Genomic DNA, 19,089 nt, shown 5'->3' on the forward strand with positions numbered 1-19,089 from the left:
CTTAGTGTTAGGGGGATTAAATACGTGGGGTTACGGGGATAGGGTGGGATATGTGTTGGTGTAGGGGTTACGGAAATCGGGTGGGATATGTGTCAGTGCAGACTCGATGGGCCGAAATGGCCTCTATCTGCACTTTGGGGTTTCTGTGATTCTGTGAAACAGGCACTCAAACTGTTCTAATTATCATAAACTCTTCCCATCATTTATTACCATAAACACAAGTGACCTGATTCCTGAATGCATAGGCACACAGGTCAGCCTTCTGATGTGTGGAGATACATTTGCTTTAAAATCCCCTTACACAATTTACAACCCATGCTCAGCAGAAAGCTGTTTTAACTCATTGTGCGCTAGTCTCACAGACAGCCCAGAAAGAATAGCAAGGTATCCAGGTAGTGTGAACCCGCGTTCTCACACCTATCACACACCTTCCCTTTTGTTCTTTCCTCCCCTCCCCCTTTCCCTGCACTTGCTTAAAAACCTGTTACATTTCTAACTTCTTCCAGTTCTGACAAAAGGTCATTGAGTTGAAACGTTAACTGTGTTTCTTTCTCCACAGAAGCTGCCTGGCCAGTTGAGTATTTCCAGCATTTTATGGCTTTAGCATAGTCCTCAGTATATAAAACATTGAATGATAAAATAAAGACTTGCATTTATATGGTGCCTTTCACGACCTCAGGAAGTCCCAATGCTCTTGACAGCCAAGGAAGAGCTTTTGAAGTGTAGTCACTGTAATGTAGGAATGAGAAGCTTTATTACACCGCACAATTTATAAAACAGTGACTTACAGGCTTTAATATATTCCTTGGTACTTAAAACATTGAATGATAGGGTTTAGGATATTCATTGGTACATAAAACAACAACAACTTGTATTTATATAGCGCCTTTACTGTAGTAAAACGTCCCAAGGTGCTTCACAGGGGCGATTATCAAACAAAATCTGACACCGAGCCACACAAGGAGATATTAGGGCAGGTGACCAAAAGTTTGGTCAAAGAGGTGGTTTTAAGGGGCATCTTAAAGGAGGAGAGAGAGGCGGAGAGGTTTAGGGAGGGAATTCCAGAGCTTAGGGCCCAGGCAGCTGAAGGCCCGGCCACCAATGATGGAGCGATTAGAATTGGGGATGCGCAAGAGGTCAGAATTGGAGGAGCGCAGAGATCTCGGAGGGTTGTAGGACAGTGAGCACAGGGGTGATGGGTGAACAGAATTTGGTACGAGTTAGGACACGGGGCAGTGAGCACAGGGGGTGATGGGTGAACAGGATTTGGTACGAGTTAGGACACAGGGCAGTGAGCACAGGGGGTGATGGGTGAACAGGACTCGGTGCGAGTTAGGACACGGGGCAGTGAGCACAGGGGGTGATGGGTGAACAGGACTGGGTGTGAGTTAGGACACGGGGCAGTGAGCACAGGGGGTGATGGGTGAACGGGACTGGGTGTGAGTTAGGACACGGGGCAGTGAGCACAGGGGGTGATCGGTGAATGGGACTGGGTGTGAGTTAGGACACGGGGCAGTGAGCACAGGAGGTGAAGGGTGAATGGGACTGGGTGCGAGTTAAGACACGGGGCAGTGAGCACAGGGGGTGATGGGTGAACGGGACTGGGTGTGAGTTAGGACACGGGGCAGTGAGCACAGGGGGTGATGGGTGAACGGGACTGGGTGTGAGTTAGGACACGGGGCAGTGAGCACAGGGGGTGAGGGGTGAACGGGACAGGGTGTGAGTTAGGACATGGGGCAGTGAGCACAGGGGGTGATGGGTGAATGGGACGGTGCGAGTTAGGACACGGGGCAGTGAGCACAGGGGGTGATGGGTGAACGGGACTGGGTGCGAGTTAGGACACGGGGCAGTGAGCACAGCGGGTGATGGGCGAACGGGACTTGGTGCGAGTTAGGACACGGGGCAGTGAGCACAGGGGGTGATGGGTGAACGGGACTGGGTGCGAGTTAGGACACGGGGCAGTGAGCACAGGGGGTGATGGGTGAACGGGACTCGGTGTGAGTTAGGACACGGGGCAGTGAGCACAGGGGGTGATGGGTGACCGGGACTGGGTGCGAGTTAGGACACGGGGCAGTGAGCACAGGGGGTGATGGGTGAACGGGACTGGGTGCGAGTTAGGACACGGGGCAGTGAGCACAGGGGGTGATGGGTGAACGGGACTGGGTGCGAGTTAGGACACGGGGCAGTGATCACAGGGGGTGATGGGTGAACGGGACTGGGTGCGAGTTAGGACACGGGGCAGTGAGCACAGGGGGTGATGGGTGAACGGGACTGGGTGCGAGTTAGGACACGGGGCAGTGAGCACAGGGGGTGATGGGTGAACGGGACTCGGTGTGAGTTAGGACACGGGGCAGTGAGCACAGGGGGTGATGGGTGAACGGGACTGGGTGTGAGTTAGGACACGGGGCAGCAGAGCTTTGGATGAGCTCAAGTTTACGTAGGGTGCAATGTGGGAGGCCGGCCAGGAGTGTGTTGGAATAGTCAAGTCTAGAGGTAACAAAGGCATGGATGAGTGTTTCAGCAGCAGATGAGCTGGGGCAGGGGCGGAGACCGGCAATGTTACGGAGGTGGGAGTAGGCGGCCTTGGTAATGAAGAGGCTATGAGGTTGGAAGCTCATCTCGGGGTCAAATACCACACAATGTTGCGAACTGTCTGGTTCAGCCTCAGACAGATGTTCGGGAGAGGGATGGAGTCAGTGGAGAGGGAACGGAGTTTCTGGCGGGGACCGAAAACAGTAGCTTCGGTCCTCCCAATATTTAACTGGAGGAAATTTCTGCTCATCCAGAACTGGATGTTGGACAAGTCAGCAGTCTGACAATTTAGAGACCGTGGAGGGCTCGAGAGAAGAGGTGGTGAGGTGGAGCTGGGTGTCGTCAGCGTACATGTGGAAACTGAGGCTGTGTTTTTGGATAATGTCACTTGGATGCAGCATGTGGATGAGAAATATTGGGGGGTCCAAGGATAGAACCTTGGGGAACACCAGAGGCAATGGTGCCGGAACGGGAAGCGAAGCCGTTGCAGGTGATTCTCTGGCTACGACCAAATAGATAAGAATGGAACCAGGGGAGGGCAGTCCCACCCAGCTGGACAATGGAGGCGACGCAGTACAGGAGGATGGTGTGGTCAACTGTGTCAAAGGCTACATAGCAAGTTTAGGATAGATAAATGGGGAATAGAGGGGAGACAATAGGAGGGAGTCCAGAGTTAAAGTCAGAGGTCCCGTGGTGGGATAAAGTTGTCGTACGAGTCAGCTTGGAGCATCGATGAACTGTTGTCCCGGTTTGGAGAGAGGTGTGGAGGGCGAGTGAGGCCCGAAACTATTTGAAGGGTAGAGTATTGGAAGATACACTGCTGGAGGTATTTCCGTGGGGGTGAAGATCCAGGTGGTGTGTAAATGCAGAGATTAGACAAGCATGTAGCAAAAGCAGAGTGGTTTTAATGGGGGATTTTAACTTTCATACAGATTGGGATAAGCAGACTAGCTCGTGTCAGAAATGCTGGATTTCTTGAGTGTGTCCGGGATAGTTTTCTGCAACAATATGTCCTAGAACCAACAATAGGGCAAGCCATATTGGATTTAGTAATGAGTAATGAGCCAGATTTAGTTAACAGCCTAATTGTGCATGAATATTTATCCAATAGCGATCATAACATGATCGAGTTCAATGCAGTGCTTGAAAGGGAGAAACAGCTACTAAGATTCTAGATTTAGGTAAGGGTGGTCAGGAGCAATGTTGGCCCCTTGAAAACTGAAAGCGGTGATATTGTCAATGATAATAAGGAAATGGCGGACATGCTGAATAATTACTTTGCATCAGTATTTAAAGTAGAGGAGGAGATAGCATGCCGGAAATCCCAAGGAAACTAGTATTGAATTGGGGACAGGGATCAATAAAATGAATGTAAGTAAATTAACATTAATGAAGAAAATAATGGCACGAAAGAGTGACAAATCCCCAGGACCAGATGGTTTCCATCCCAGGGTTTTAAAGGAAGTCGGTGAGCACATTGCAGATGCCCGATCTTCCAAAGTTCTCTCGATTCAGGAACCGTTCCTTGAGATTGGAAAATTGTGCATTCACTCCGCTATTTAAGAATGGCGAGAGAGGGAAACCAGGGAATTATAGACCAGTTAGCCTAACCTCTGTTTTCGGGAAATTGCTAGAGTCTATAATTAAGGATAGGGTGACTGAACACCTCAAAAATGTTCAGTTGGTCAGAGAGAGCCAGCATGGATTTGTGAAAGGCAGGTCCTGCCTGACAAACCTGATTGAATTTTTTGAAGAGGTGACTAAAGTAGTGGACAGGGGAATGTCAATGGATGTTATTTATATAGACTTCCAGAAGGCATTTGATAAAGTCCCACATAAGAGACTGTTAACCAAGGTAGAAGCCCATGGTATTGAGGGAAAATGACTGACCTGGTTAGGAAATTGGCTGAGCGGCAGGAGACAGAGAGTAGGGATAATGGGGAGGTACTCAAATTGGCAGGAGGTGACTAGTGGTGTCCCGCAGGGATCGGTGTTGGGGCCTCAACTATTCACAATATTTATTAACGACTTAGATGATGGGATAGAAAGTCATATATCCCAATTTGCCGATGACACAAAGATAGGCGGCATTGTCGGCAGTGTAGATGGAAGCATAAAATTACAGAGGGATATCGACAGATTAAGTGAATGGGCAAAACTGGCAAATGGATTTCAATGTCGGCAAATGTGAGGTCATCCACTTTGGACCTTAAAAGGATCGAACAGGGTACTTTCTAAATGGTGAAAGGCTAAAAACAGTGGAGGTCCAAAGAGACTCGGGGGGTCCAGGTACATCGATCATTAAAATATCATGAACAGGTACAGAAAATAATCAAAAAGGCTAATGGGATGCTGGCCTTTATATCTCGAGGACTAGAATACAAGGGGGTAGAAGTTATGCTGCAGCTGTACAAAACCCTGGTTAGACCACACCTGGAGCACTGGGAGCAGTTCTGGGCACCACACCCTAGGAAAGATATATCGGCCTTGGAGCGAGTGCAGCGTAGGTTTACCAGAATGATACCTGGACTCCAGGGTTAAGTTACGAGGAGAGATTACACAAATTAAGGTTATATTCCCTGGGATTTAGAAGGTTAAGGGGTGATCTGATCGAAGTTTTCAGGATATTAAGGGAAACAGATAGGGTGGATAGAAATAAACTATTTCCGCTGGATGGCGGCGCGTCTAGGGCTAGGGGACATAGTCTAAAAATTAGGGCCAGGCCTTTCAGGAGTGAAATTAGGAAACACTTCTACACACAAAGGGCGGTAGGAGTTTGGAACTCTCTTCCACAAACAGCAATTGATGCTGGATCAATTGTTAATTTTAAATCTGTGATTGATAAATTTTTGTTAACCAAAGGTATTAAGGGATATGGGCCAAAGGTGGGTATATGGAGTTAGGCCGCAGATCAGCCATGATCTCATTGAATGGCGGAGCAGGCTCGAGGGGCTGAATGGCCTCCTCATGTTCCTGTTCCTATGTTCCTAAATGTAGAAACGATTGCGGGGCAGAAAGATAGTGGCAAAATTGGAGGTCACCATAAGATCCAGAGGTGACGGAGCAATGGACTTCAGCCCAGGAGAGTGAATCTCTGGCCAGGAAACAATCTGTGGCAAAATAAAGCTGAGAACCCAGTAGGACCAGTAAGACAGTCGTAAAATCAGCAGGTAACAGCAGCGTTGGGGCATGGGCTGTTGGCTAAACATAGTTATCTTAAAACTAAAGCAACTGAATAGCAGATCAGAGACACGGTAGCTGAGTCTTACAGTGTATTCCAGTGTAGTCCAGTGCATTCAGTGTAGTCCAGTGCATTCAGTGTAGCCCAGTGCATCCAGTGCATCCAGTGTAGTCCAGTGCATCCAGTGTAGTCCAGTGCATCCAGTGTAGTCCAGTGCATTCCAGTGCATTCAGTGTAGTCCAGTGCATTCAGTGTAGTCCAGTGCTTCCAGTGTAGTCCAGTGCATCCAGTGTAGTCCAGTGCATTCCAGTGCATTCAGTGTAGTCCAGTGCATTCAGTGTAGTCCAGTGCATCCAGTGTAGTCCAGTGCATTCAGTGTAGTCCAGTGCATTCAGTGTAGTCCAGTCGAGAAGTGGTCCTAATGGCAGAGATGCCCAGGAATTGGGAAGCTAAATTTGAGCAAAGTATATAAAATAGTGAATGAGGGGCTTTAATATATTCATTAGTACATCAACATTCAATGATAGTCTTTAGTCTACGACCCGATATATAAAACAATGGATGATAACCTTTAGTATATTCCACGTTACATAAAACAGTGAATGATACACTTTAGTATAATCCTCAATACATAAAACATAAATGATAAAAAGGAAGAACTTGCATTTATATATCACCTGACATGACCTCAGGACGTCCCAAAGTGCTTTTCAGCCAGTGAAGTCATTTTGAAGTATAATTTTGAGTGCAGCTCCAACAACATTCAAGAAGCTCGACACCATCCAGGACAAAGCAGCCCACTTGATTTGTACCCCATCTAACACCTTAAACATTCACTCCCTCCACCACCGGCATACCGTGGCTGCAGTGTGTACCATCTACAAGATGCATTGCAGCAACTCGCCAAGGCTTCTTCGACAGCACCTCCCAAACCCGTGACCTCCTCCACCTAGAAGGACAAGGACAGCAGACATAACAACAGAAAATGCTGGAAACACTCAGCAGGCCAGGCAGCATCTGTGGAGAGAGAAACAGGGTTAACGTTTCCGGTCTGGGACCTTTGATGAAGGGTCCCAGACCTGCAACGTTAACTCTGTTTCTCTCTCCACAGATGCTGCCTGGCCTGCTGAGTATTTCCAGCATTTTCTGTTGTTATTTCAGATTTCCAGCATCCGCAGTATTTTGCTATTATATAAGGATAGCAGACACATGGGAACACCACCACCTCCAAGTTCCCCTCCAAGTCCACACCATCTTGACTTGGAAATATATCGGCCGTTCCTTCATCGTCGCTGGGTCAAAATCCTGGAACTCCCTCCCTAACAGCACTGTGGGAGCACCTTCACCGCACGGACTGCAGCGGTTCAAGGCGACGGCTCACCACCACCTTCTCAAGGGTAACTAGGGATGGGCAATAAATGCTGGCCTTGCCAGTGACGCCCACATCCCAGGAACTAATTTTAAAAAAATGAATGTAGTCATGTAGGAAGGATAGGCTTTAGTTTACTGCTCAGGCTATAACATAGTGAATGATAGACTTTAGCAAACTGGGTGCATAAACATTGCACTCATTAAACAGTGGATGATAGCAATTTATATACTCCTCGGGATGTGAAATAGTGAATGATATGCTTCAGTATACTCCTCTGTACATAAAAATGTGAGTGATAAAAAGATTTATATTTATCCACCATAGTGCCTTGTATGATCTCAGGATGTCCCAAAGTGCTTTTCATTTAATAAAGTCGTTTTGAAGTGTGATCATTGTGAAGAATGATAGGCTTTAGTATACCCCTCAGCTCATTAAACAGTGAATGAAAGGACTTTAGTACATTCTCTGGTATATAAATTAGTGGATAATAGAATTCACTGTATACTTTGGTTACTAACCATTCAATGATAGGCTTTTGTAGATTCCTCGGCATTAGAATATTTCAAAGTGATTTAAATGGTCAAATATCCCAGCGTGCTTTGCGCCAGCCTTTTTACCATCTTCAGCCAGAAGTGCCGAGTGGATGATCCATGTCGGCCTGCTCTCGAGGTCCTCACCATCACAGAAGCCAGTCTTCAGCCAATTCGATTCACTCCACATAATATCAAGAAACGGCTGAGTGCACTGGATACAGCAAAGGCTATGGGCCCTGACAACATCCCGGCTATCGTGCTGAAGACTTGCGCTTCAGAACTAGCCGCGCCTCTAGCCAAGCTGTTCCAATACAGCTACAACACTGGCATCTATCCGTCAATGTGGAAAACTGCCCAGGTATGTCCAGTCCACAAAAAGCAGGACAAATCCAACCCGGCCAATTACCGCCCCATCAGTCTACTCTCAATCATCAGCAAAGTGATGGAAGGTGTCATTGACAGTGCTATCAAGTGGCAGTTACTCACCAATAACCTGCTCGCTGATGCCCAGTTTGGGTTCCACCAAGGCCACTCAGCTCCCGACCTCATTACAGCCTTGGTCTATACATGGTCAAAGGAGCTGAATTCCAGAATAACAACTGAAAATGCTGGAAAAACTCAGCAGGCCAGGCAACATCCGTGGAGAGAAAATAGAGTCGACGTTTCGGGTGAAAACCCTTTGGCAAGACTAAAGAAGCACAGGAAATGAAACAGATTAAAAGGTCAGTTTGGGAAAGAACAAAAGAGAAGTGAAGAGACATTAAGAGGTATTCAAAACCAGACGAGATGGTGATCGGACTAGTGGAGACAAAAGATGGCTCTAGATTAGGTGTGAAATGCGCTGGCAGAATGGGAGACAGCTGCCATGTGGGAGAGAAAAAAAAGGGGGAAGGGCACAAAACAAGGGTGTGGATAAAAAATATAAGTAAAAATGTAATAGGGGCCGAGGTTATGATCTGAAATTTTGAACTCGATATTGAGTCCGGAAGGCTGTAAGGTGCCTAATCGGTAGATGAGGTGCTGTTCCTCGAGTTTACAGTGAGCTTCCGTGGAACAATGCAAGAGGCTGGCGACGGTGAGGTCTGAGTGGCAATGGGGCAGTGAATTAAAATGAAAGGCGACTGGAAGCTCGGGGTCACCCTTACGGACTGAACGGAGGTGTTCTGCAAAGCAGTCACCCAATCTGCGTTTGGTTTCCCCAATGTAGAGGAGACCACATCGTGAGCAGCGAATACAATACACTAGATTGCAAGAAGTACAAGTAAATTGCTGTTTCACCTGGAAGGGGTGTTTGGGGTCCTGGACAGTGGGAAGGGGGGAGGTATAAGGGCAGGTGTTACATCTCCTGCGCTTGCATGGGAAGGTGCCAGGCGAAGGGGAAGGAGTGCTGGGGGTGATAGAGGAGTAGACTAGGGTGTCTCGGAGGGAGCGGTCTCTATGGAATGCTGAAAGGGGAGGGGAAGATGCGTTTGGTGGTGGGATCACTTTGGAGGTGGCGGAAATGGCGGAGGATGATCCGTTGAATGTGGAGGCTGGTGGGGTGAAAGGTGAGGACAAGGGGAACCCTATCATGGTTCCGGGAGGGAGAGGCAGGGGTGAGGGCAGACGTGCGGGAGATAGAACGGACACGGTCGAGGGCCGTGTCAACCACGGTAGAGGGGAATCCTCGGTTGAGGAAAAAGGAAGACATGTCGGAAGCACTGGTGTGGAAGGTGACATCGTCGGAGCAGATGCGGCGGAGACGGAGAAGCTGGGAGAATGGAATAGAGTCCTTACAGGAGGCAGGATGGGAGGAAGGGTAGTCCAGGTAGCTGTGGGAGTCAGTGGGTTTGTAGTGAACGTTGGTCAATAACCTATCCCCAGAGATGGAGATGGAGAAGTCGAGGAAGGGAAGGGAAGAGTCGGAGATGGACCAAGTGAAGGTGAGGGAAGGGTGGAAATTGGGGGCAAAGTGAATGAAATTGTCTAGTTCAGGACGAGAGCAGGAAACGGCACCGATACAGTCATCAATGTATCGGAAAAAGAGGTGAGGGAGGGGACCCGAGTAGGACTGGAACAAAGAGTGTTCCACATATTCCACGAAAAGGCAGGCATAGCTAAGACCCATGCGGGTACCCATAGCAACACCTTTGATTTGAAGGAAATGAGTGGGGTCAAAGGAGAAGTTGTTCAATGTGAGAACAAGTTCAGCCAGGCGGAGGAGGGTAGTGGTGGATGGGGACTGGTCGGGCCTCTGTTCAAGGAAGAAGTGGAGCGCCCTCAGGCCATCCTGGTGGGGGATGGAGGTGTAGAGTGATTGTACGTCCATGGTGAAAAGGAGGCAGTTGGGACCAGGAAACTGGAAACTGTTAAAGTGGCGGAGGGCGTCCGAAGAGTCGCGGATGTAGGTGGGAAGAGACTGGACAAGGGGAGAAAAGATAGAGTTGAGATAGGAAGAGATAAGTTCTGTGGGGCAGGAACAGGCTGAAGCAATGGGTCTACCAGGGCAGTCCTTTGTGTGGATCTTGGGAAGGAGGTAGAAGCGGGCTGTGCGGGGTTGGGGAACTATGAGGTTGGTGGCCGTGGGGGGAAGATCTCCAGAGGAGATGAGGTCAGTGACAGTCTTGGAAACGGTGGTTTGATGTTCGGTGGAGGGATCATGGTCCAGGGGGAGGTAGGAAGAGGTGTTGGAGAGTTGGCGTTCAGCTTCCGCGAGGTAGAGGTCGGTTCGCCAAATAACAACAGCACCACCCTTGTCAGCAGCTGAATTCCAGAGGTGAGGTGAGAGTGACTGCCCTTCACATCAGGGCAGCATTTGACCGACTGTGGCATCAAGGAGCCCGAGTAAAACTGAAGTCAATGGGAATCGGGGGGAAAGCTCTCCACTGGCTGGAGTCATACCTAGCACAAAGGAAGATGGTTGTGGTGATTGAAAGTTAATCATCACAGCCCCAGGACATCGCTGCAGGAGTTCCTCGGGGCAGTGTCCTAGGCCCAACCATCTTCAGCTGCTTCATCAATGACCTTCCCTCCAACATAAGGTCAGAAATGGGGATGTTCGCTGATGACTGCACAGTGTTCAATTCCATTTGCAACTCCTCAGATAATGAAGCAGTCCATGCCTGCATGCAGCAAGGCCTGGACAACATTCATGCTTGGGGTAAGAGTGGCAAGTAAAATTTGCACCACACAAGTGCCAGGCAATGACTGTCTCCAACAAGAGAAAGTCTAATCATCGCCCTTTGACATTCAACGGCATTACCATTGCCGAATCCCCCACCATTGACTGGAAACTTAACTGGACCAGCCACATAAATACTGTGTTGACAAGAGCAGGTCAGAGGCTAGGTATTCTGTGGTGAGTGTCTCACCTCCTGACTGCCCAAAGCCTTTCTACCATCTACAAGGCACAAGTCAGGAGTGTGATGGAATAATCTCCACTTGCCTGGATGAGTGCAGCTCCAACAACACTCAAGAAGCTCGATACCATCCAGGACAAAGCAGCCCGCTTGATTGGCACCCCATCCATCACCTTAAACATTCACTCCCTCCACCACCGGCGCACCGTGGCTGCAGTGTGTACCATCTACAAGATGCACTGCAGCAACTCGCCAAAGCTTCTTCGGCAGCACCTCCCAAACCCGCGACCTCTTCCACCTAGAAGGACAAGGGCAGCAGGCGCATGGGAACATCACCACCTGCAAATTCCCCTCCAAGTCACACACCATCCTGACTTAGAAGTATATCGGCCGTTCCTTCATCGTCGCTGGGTCAAAATCCTGGAACTCCCTCCCTAACAGCACTGTGGGAGCACCTTCACCACACGGACTGCAGCCGTTCAAGAAGGCGGCTCACCACTACCTTCTCAAGGGCAATTAGGAATGGGCAATAAGTGCTGGCCTCGCCCACATCCCACAAAAAGTTTTAAAAACTGAATGTGGAGGGCAGCAGGGCCAGAAGGGTGGGAGGGTGGGGTTACTGGAGGGAAACTTCTTTTCTCTGTGTGAACACAATGAGAATCAGGCATTGAGGTAAGGGGTGCAGTTGCTAAGACAACAGCATGCCTCTGTAACTGATAGCATTGAGATACTTCCAAGGCAGTCAGAACTATGAAGTCCTGTAAGACCATGAGTCGATGAAAACTGGCATTACAGTGCAATAAACAAAGCTAGTGGGACAGAGTTGGTGGCCGAAGAGTTTAACACATTGTGTAAATACCTCAACGATGTCAGCTTGGTGGAATACTGTTATGAGTACGTGCAGCACAAGGTAGCTGAATAGTATATGGGCAGAACCAGGCCCCTCCAAAAGTTAGATCACTTTCGTGGACAGTCGGAAGTCCTTTTACTTTAATAGTAGCTCAGGAAGTTCCAAGTCTGATCAGCTTGGGAAGTTAATGTAGAACAGTTGTATTAGAACCATATTGATATGTGTCAATGTGTATTAAAATTTCTTATTTAAACCACTCGGGCCTGGATCACTTGGAGATTATTGTTGCAGGACTAACAACTCTTTGTTGCGACTGTAACCACAGGAAATCAGCTAACACTCAGTACATAAAGCAGCGAATAATTGGCTATGTGCTCGCTGACCTACATTAGCCTTTGGTCTGGCACGGCTTGATTTTAAAATTTGCAGCTTTGTTTTCAAATCCCGCCATGGCCTCGCCCCTTCCTATCTCTGTAACCTCCTGCAGCCCCCACCCCCGCCGCCCCCCCCCCGAGATATCTGCGCTCCTCTAATTCTGCCCTCTTGAGCAGCCCTGATTTTAATGGCTGAACCTTTGGCGGCCGTGCCTTCAGCTGCCTGGGCCCTAAGCTTTGAAATTCCCTCACTAAACCTCTCCGCCTCGCTAACTCTCTTGCCTCCTTTAAGATGTTCCTTAAAACCTACCACTTTGGTCAAGCTTTTGGTCACTTGGCCTAAAACCTCCTTATGTGTCAAATGTTCTTTCATAACACTCCTGTGAAGGCCCGGGGGCATATTACTATGTTAAAGGTGCTAGATTAATGTATAATTTGTTGCTGTTGTTAGTATACTCCTCAATAGATACAATAGTGAATGATAGGCTTTAGTATGTTCCTCAGTACAAAAAACAGCAAATTAAATGCTTCAATATATTTATTGGTACATAAAACAGTGAATTAAAATCTTTAATATATTCCTTAATACATAATACAGTGAGTGATCAACTTTAGTACATGCTTCGATACATGAAAATGTGAATAATTGGCTTAGGGTACACTCCGCAGTATATATAACAGTGAATAATAGGCTTCAGTTTACACATTGGTACATAGAACATTGAAGAGAAGCTTCAGTATATATAATGGTACATGTAACAGTGAATAATAGACATTAGTATATTCCTTGCTACATAACACAGTGAATAATAGACATTAGTATATAACGCATGCATAATGGCCTTCAGTAGACACCACGGCACATAAAACAGCGAAAGATAGGCTTTAATATATTCCTGAATTCATAAAACAGTGAATTAAAATCTTTAATATATTCCTTAGAATGTAATATAGTGAAAGATCGGCTTCAATATATTAATTGGTACATGAAATAGCGAATAATAGGCTTTAATATATTCCTCGGTACATAAAACAGTGAGTGATAGACCTTGATACATAAATAAGTAAATGACTGACTTTAGTATTTTCCATGTACCATAAAAGAGTGAGTTATAGGCTTTAATACACCACTTGGTACATAAAAAACAGAGAATGATCGGCTTTAGTATGCTCCTTGGTACGTGACAGCATCAATAATAGTCTTAGTACACTCCTCAGTATATATAACAGAGAATAATGGGCTTTAGTACACCAAGGCACATGAAACACGCATATTGATGACCTTTAAAAGTGAAAGATAGGCTTTAATATATTCCTAAATTCATTAAACAGTGAATTAAAATCTTTAATATATTCCTTAGAACGTAATACAGTGAAAGATCGGCTTCAGTATATTAATTGTTACATGTAACTGAATAAAAGGCTTTAGTTCTCTCCTCAGTGTACAGAAAACACTGAATCGAAATGATATTCCAAAATACTTAATACAGTGAAAAATATGCTTTAATATATGACGTGAAACAGTAAATGATAGGCATTAGTATACTCCTTAGTATATATAACAGAGAATAATATGCTTTAGTATACTATTCGGTACATAAACATAGGAACAGGAGGAGGCCACTCAGCCCCTCGAGCCTGTTCCGCCATTCAATGAGATCATGGCTGATCTGTATCCTAACTTCATCTACCCGCCTTTGGCCCATATCCCTTAATACCTTTGGTTAACAAAAAGCTATCAACCACTGATTTAAAATTAACAATTGATCTCGCATCAATAGCCATTTGTGGGAAAGAGTTCCAAATTTCTACTGCCCATTGTGAGTAGAAGTGTTTCCTAATTTCACTCCTGAAAGGTCTGGCTCTAATTATTAGACTATGTCCCCTCGTCCTAGAATCCCCAACCAGCGGAAATAGTTTCTCTTTATCTGTTCCCCTTAATATCCTGAAAACTTCGATCAGATCACCCCTTAACCTTTTAAATTCTAGGGACTACAACCCTAATTTGTGTAATCTCTCCTCGTAACTTAACCCTTGAAGTCCAGGTATCATTCTGTTAAACCCACGCTGCACTCCCTCCAAGGCCAATATATCCTTCCTAAGGTGTGGTGCCCAGAACTGCTCACAGTGCTCCAGGTGTGGTCTAACCAGGGCTTTGTACAGCTGCAGCATAACTTCTACCCCCTTGTATTCTAGTCCTCTAGATATAAAGGCCAGCATTCCATTAGCCTTTTTGATTATTTTCTGTATCTGTTCCTGACATTTTAATGATCGATGTACCTGGACCCTCCGAGTCTCTTTGGACCTCCACTGTTTTTAGCCTTTCACCATTTAGAAAGTCCCCTGTTCGATCCTTTTTCGGTCCAAAGTGGATGACCTCACATTTGCCAACATTGAAATCCATTTGCCACAGTTTTGCCAATTCACTTAATCTATTAATGTTTCTTTGTAATTTTATGTTTCCATCTACACTGCCTACAATGCCGCCTATTTTTCTGTCATCGGCACATTTGGATATATGACTTTCTATCTCATCATCTAAGTCGTTAATAAATACGGTGAATAGTTGAGGACCCGACACAGATCCTGCGGGACACCACTAGTCACCACCTGCCAATTTGAGTACCTGCCCATTATCCCTACTCTCTGTCTCTTGCTGCTCAGCCAATTTCCTAACCAGGTCAATAATTTGCCCTCAATTCCATGGGTTTCTACCTTAGATAACAGTCTCTTATGTGGGACTTTATCAAACACCTTCTGGAAGTCCATATAAATAACATCCATTGACATCCCCCTGTCCACTATTTTAGTCACCTCTTCAAAAAGTTCAATCAGGTTTGTCAGGCAGGACCTGGCTTTCACAATTCCATGCCAGCTCTCTCTGATCAACTGAAAAATTTCCAGGTGAAAGATTGGCTTTAATATATTCTGCTCTACATAATACGGTGAGTGATTGACTTTAGTTGACGAATTGAAACAAAAATCATTGATGATAAGCTTCAGTATATTTATTGGAACATGAAACAGTGAATAAAATGTTTCAGTATACTCCACAGTACATTTAACAAGTGACAAATAGACTTTAGTATATTCCTCTGTACATAAAGCAGTGTATGATCAGCACCAGTACATGCCTCGGTACATGACAGCATGAATAATGGTCTCCTGAGCATAAATAGCAGAGAATAACAGGCTTTAGTATACACCGTCTTACATAAAACAGTGAATAACATGATCAGTATAATCAACTCTACATAAAACGGTGATCGATAGGCTTTAGTACACACCTCAGACCATAAAACAATGAAAGGGTTTGGTATACATTTCTGTGAATAAAACAGTATATGATAGGCTTTGGTATATTCCTCGGTACATGAAAGAGTTAATGAAATTCTTTAGTATACTCCGTGGTATATAAAACGGTGAATAAACGGCTTCAGTATATTTCTCGGTACATAAAGCTGTGAGTGATATGGTTGAATGTACACTTGCAGACATAAACCTGTGAACAATGGGCTTCAGTATCCCACTCAGTTCATAACACATTGAAAGATTGGATTTACTATACTCCATGTTACATAAACCAGTAAAGATAGGATTTAGTATACTCCTCGATACATAAACCAGTAAAGATAGGATTTAGTATACTCCACGTTACAGAAACCAGTAAAGATAGGATTTAGTATACTCCACGATATATAAACCAGTAAAGATAGGTTTTAGTATACTCCATGTTACAGAAACCAGTAAAGATAGGATTTAGTATACTCCACGATACATAAACCAGTAAAGATAGGTTTTAGTATACTCCACATTACAGAAACCAGCAAAGATAGGATTTAGTATACTCCACAATACATAAGCCAGTAAAGATAGGATTTAGTATACTCCACGTTACAGAAACCAGTAAAGATAGGATTTGGTATACTCCACGATACATAAACCAGTAAAGATAGGATTAATATACTCCACGATACATAAACCAGTAAAGATAGGTTTTAGTATACTCCACGTTACAGAAACCAGTAAAGATAGGATTTAGTATACTCCACGATACATAAACCAGTAAAGATAGGTTTTAGTGTACTCCACGTTACAGAAACCAGTAAAGATAGGATTTAGTATACTCCACGATACATAAACCAGTAAAGATAGGATTTAGTATACTCCACAATACATAAACCAGTAAAGCTAGGATTTAGTGTACCCCTCGATACATAAACCAGTAAAGATGGGATTTAGTATACTCCTCGTTACAGAAACCAGTAAAGATAGGATTTAGTATACTCCTCGTTACATAAACCAGTAAAGATAGGATTTAGTATACTCCACGATACATAAACCAGTAAAGATAGGTTTTAGTATACTCCATGTTACAGAAACCAGTAAAGATAGCTCAGACTCGATGGGCCAAATGGCCTTCTTCCGTGCTGTAACTATTCTATGACAGGCTTCAGTTTACTCATCATTACAATTAAAAGGTCACAAATAGGTTTGAGTATATTTCCCAGTATATAAAACAGTGAATGAAGGGCTTTTGTATAATCCCCTGTACATTAAACAGAGAATGTATCAGCTTTGTTTTACGCCTTGACACATAAAACATTGAATTAAAATCTTTAATATATTCCTCAGAACGTAATGGAGGGAAAGATCGGCTTTAGTATATTAACTGGTACACGTAACTGAATCTAAGGCTTTAGTTCTCTCCTCGGTAAATAAAACACTGAATTAAAATGATATTCCTAAGTACATAATACAGTGAAAGACAGGCTTTAATAAACTATTCGGTACATAAAACCATGAATGATAGGCTTTTGTACACCACTCGATAAGTAACGCAGTGAATGATCGGCATCAGTACACACCACGGTATGTGAAAATGTGAATAACTGTCTTAGTACACTCCTCAGTATTGATAACAGAGAATAATAGACTTTAGTAACTCATTGGCCCATGAAACATGCACAATGACCTTCAGTATACACCTCGTTACATAAAACAGAGAATAATAGGATTCAGTACACTCCTCGCTATATGAATCCATGAATAATTGTCTTAGTAAACTCCTCAGTATATATAACAGTGATTGATAGGCTTCAGTATACTCCTGGATACATAAAACAGTGAATAAAAGGCTTTAATATACCCCCCGATAAATTTAAAAAGTCACGAATAGGCTTGAATATATTCCCCGGTATATAAAACAGCAAATAAAATGCTTTAGTATATTCCTCTGTACGTAAAACAGTGAATGATAGACATCGGAATATGCCTCGGTACATGACAGTGTGAATAATGGTCTAAGTACGATCCTGAGCATAAATAGCAGAGAATAACAGGCTTTAGTGTACACCGTGTTACATAAAACAGTGAATGAAATGATCAGTATACCCCACACTACATAAAACGGTGATCGATAGGCTTTAGTACAGACCTCGGACCATAAAACAATGAAAGGGTTTGGTATACATTTCTGTGAATAAAACAGTATATGATAGGCTTAGTATATTCCTCGGTACGTGAAAGAGTTAATGAAATTATTTAGTATACTCCACGGTAAAACGATGAATAAACGGATTCAGTATATTCCTCGGTACATAAAGCTGTGAGTGATATGGTTGAATATAAACGTGCATAAAACTGTGAACAATGGGCTTTAGTATCCCACTCAGTTCATAACACATTGAAAGATTGGATTTAGTGTACTCCTCGATACATAAACCAGTAAAGATAGGATTTAGTGTTCTCCACGGTACATAAACCAGTAAAGACAGGATTTAGCATACTCCCCGATACATAAACCAGTAAAGATAGGATTTAGTGTTCTCCACGGTACATAAACCAGTAAAGACAGGATTTAGTATACTCCACAATACATAAGCCAGTAAAGACAGGTTTTAGTATACTCCCCGATACATAAACCAGTAAAGATAGGATTTAGTATACTCCCCGATACATAAACCAGTAAAGATAGGATTTAGTATACTCCCCGATACATAAACCAGTAAAGATAGAATTTAGTGTTCTCCACGGTACATAAACCAGTAAAGACAGGATTTAGTATACTCCACAATACATAAACCAGTAAAGATAGGTTTTAGTATACTCCCCGATACATAAACCAGTAAAGATAGGATTTAGTATACTCCCCGATACATAAACCAGTAAAGATAGGATTTAGCGTTCTCCACGGTACATAAACCAGTAAAGACAGGATTTAGTATACTCCACAATACATAAACCAGTAAAGATAGGATTTAGTGTACTCCACAGTACATAAACCAGTAAAGATAGGATTTAGTGTACTCCACAATACATAAACCAGTAAAGATAGCTCAGACTCGACAGGCCGAATGGCCTTCTTCCGTGCTGTAACTATTCTATGACAGGCTTCAGTATACTCCTCATTACATTTAAAAGGTCACGAATAGGTTTGAGTATGTTCCCCGGTATATAAAACAGTGAATGAAGGGCTTTTGTATAATCCCCTGTACAGTAAACAGAGAATGATCAGCTTTGTTTTACACCTTGACACATAAAACATTGAATTCAAATCTTTAATATATTGCTTAGAACGTAATATAGTGAAAGATCGGCTTCAATATATTAATTGGTACACGTAACTGAATCTAAGGTGTTAGTACTCTCCTCGGTAAATAAAACACTGAATTAAAATGATATTCCTAAGTACATAATACAGGAAACTCTGTGCTATCCGGCACCCACGGGACCGAGCTGCTGCCATTGCCTAAAAAGTGCCGTACTCTCCAGAGTTAATGTTGAGAGATACGGAGATTCTTCTCTCCGTATTTGACAACAAACACTGTTGCTTAGCAACAGCTTCTAAACACTCCGGTGTGGCCCTAAAGCTCTGTAGCTGAAGCTGTTGCTATAGCTACAGCCCTT

The 19,089-nt window shown here is 44.4% G+C and overlaps 1 protein-coding gene and 1 long non-coding RNA gene across 4 annotated transcripts in view; both read right to left on the reverse strand.

Annotated features, from left to right (window-relative positions):
- Positions 1–19,089, reverse strand: part of LOC147114410 (glutamate receptor 1-like) — a 568,394-nt gene that overhangs the window by 213,565 nt on the left and 335,740 nt on the right. The window lies entirely within an intron of this gene.
- LOC147114411 (uncharacterized) lies at positions 646–8,306 on the reverse strand. Its single transcript, XR_015079420.1, has 3 exons — positions 8,105–8,306; positions 5,802–6,162; positions 646–729 (listed from the first exon to the last, which is right to left on the reverse strand). It is a non-coding gene; the product is annotated as an uncharacterized LOC147114411 (long non-coding RNA).

This window comes from Somniosus microcephalus, chromosome 8 (genome assembly GCF_052327205.1).
Source record: "Somniosus microcephalus isolate GS21.2 chromosome 8, FLI_Smic_1.0, whole genome shotgun sequence".
Taxonomy (NCBI): domain Eukaryota; kingdom Metazoa; phylum Chordata; class Chondrichthyes; order Squaliformes; family Somniosidae; genus Somniosus; species Somniosus microcephalus.